Source organism: Siphateles boraxobius, unplaced genomic scaffold (assembly GCF_051911475.1).
Source record: "Siphateles boraxobius isolate OS27281-9 unplaced genomic scaffold, OSU_SipBor_1 118, whole genome shotgun sequence".
Taxonomy (NCBI): Eukaryota; Metazoa; Chordata; class Actinopteri; order Cypriniformes; family Leuciscidae; genus Siphateles; species Siphateles boraxobius.
In genome coordinates this window covers 700001-701770 of record NW_027508720.1, presented here as the reverse complement: position 1 = coordinate 701770, position 1770 = coordinate 700001, and positions in this window count along the sequence as shown.

The window sequence follows — 1770 nt, the reverse complement described above, 5'->3', positions numbered from 1 at the left end:
GGGCGCAGCGGTCTCCAGCGAGTCGCTGATGCTATGCTGCGGCACAGCATCGGTTTCGCGCCCTCTGAGGGGGGCCTTAGAGCGGCCAGTTCAGGTAGTTCCTGCCATTATGTTTCAGGCTCCGGAATTGGCTGTCTCGATAACACCAGAGACCAGCCTCGAGAGGCTGGTTCCCTTAGTAAATTTTCTGGCAGCGTGGAAGCTTCTGCCGAATATTTCTCATTGGGTCCTGCAGATTGTAGAGAAAGGATACAGAATCCAGTTTGGTTCTCGTCCTCCTCGTTACAACGGGGTGCTGCCCACAGTGGTGCATCCCGAGCAGGCTCTGGTAATGGAGCAAGAGGTAAAGGCCCTGTTAGCAAAGGAAGCTATAGAGCAGGTGTACTCACCCGACATTGCGTCGGGTCTTTACAGTCGTTATCTCATTGTTCCAAAAAAGGATGGAGAGCTGCGTCACATACTAGATCTTCGTCTGTTGGAGTGTTTGGTGCTGGAACTCAATTCCAAAATGCTGACACTCAAACAGATCGTGACTCAAATCAGATCCGAGGACTGGTTTGTCACGATAGATCTAAAAGACGCATACTTCCATATCTCCATCCTCCCTCAGCACAGGAGGTTCCTGAGGTTTTCTTTGGGGCAAAGAACACCAGTATCAGGCACTTCCTTTCGGTCTAGCTCTATCACCCCGCACATTCACGAAGCGTGTAGACGCTGCTCTGGCCCCGCCAGGCTGCAGTGCATATGCATTATGAATTGCATAGATGACTGGCTGATTCTAGCGGAATCAGAACAGTTAGCGGTTCGGCACCGAGGTGTCGTTCTCGCTCCTATGCAGATGTTGGGGTTGAGGCTCAATGCCAAGAAGAGTGTGCTTTCTCCAGTACAGAGAACCACTTTCCTTGGTGTGGTATGGGATTCAGTGACGATGCGGGCCACTCTGTCGCCCGTTCGTGTAGCTGCTATCCTAACAGCCACAAAAGAGCTGAGGCTAGGCCAGTCACGCACTGTAAAACAGTTAGAGAGACTGTTGGGTCTTGTGACAGCAGCGTTCAACGTGATAACTTTTGGCCTGCTGTACATGAGACCTTTACAGTGGTGGCTCAGGACCAGAGGGTTCTCCCCGAGGGGAAACCCACTTCGTATGATCAAGATCACGCGGCGGTGTCTCCGCACCTTGGTTATATGGAGGAAACACTGGTTCTTAACCCAGGGTCCGGTGTTGGGAGCTCTTTGCCATCGAGTTGTGATCTCGACAGATGCTTCCCTCACCGGCTGGGGAGCGGTATTGGAAGGCCGCTCAGCTCAGGGCTTGTGGAGGAGTCATCATCTCTCTTGGCACATGAATTGCCTAGAGATGATGGTCGTCTTCAATGCGTTGAGACATCTCCTCCCAGACCTGAGGGGCCATCATGTGTTGTTCTGGTGACTGTTAGGCCTCAGGGCAGCAGCGTCCAATGTGATACCCTTTGACCTGCTGTACGTGAGACCTTTACAGAGGTGGCTCAGGACCAGAGGGTTCTCCCTGAGGGGAAACCCACTCCTTACGATCAAGATCACGCGGCAGTATCCCCGCGCCTTGGTTATATGGAGGAAACTCTGGTTCTTGACCCACAGACAACACGTTGGTGGCCTCTTATTTTGGTCCCTCAAGAAATTACGCTGTCTGAGGGCAGTGTATATTCCGGGGGGGGCCAGAATATTGGAGCAGACACCCTGTCGAGGCAGGGGCTGAGGCCAGGGGACTCCACCCCGAGGCGGTGGAGCAAA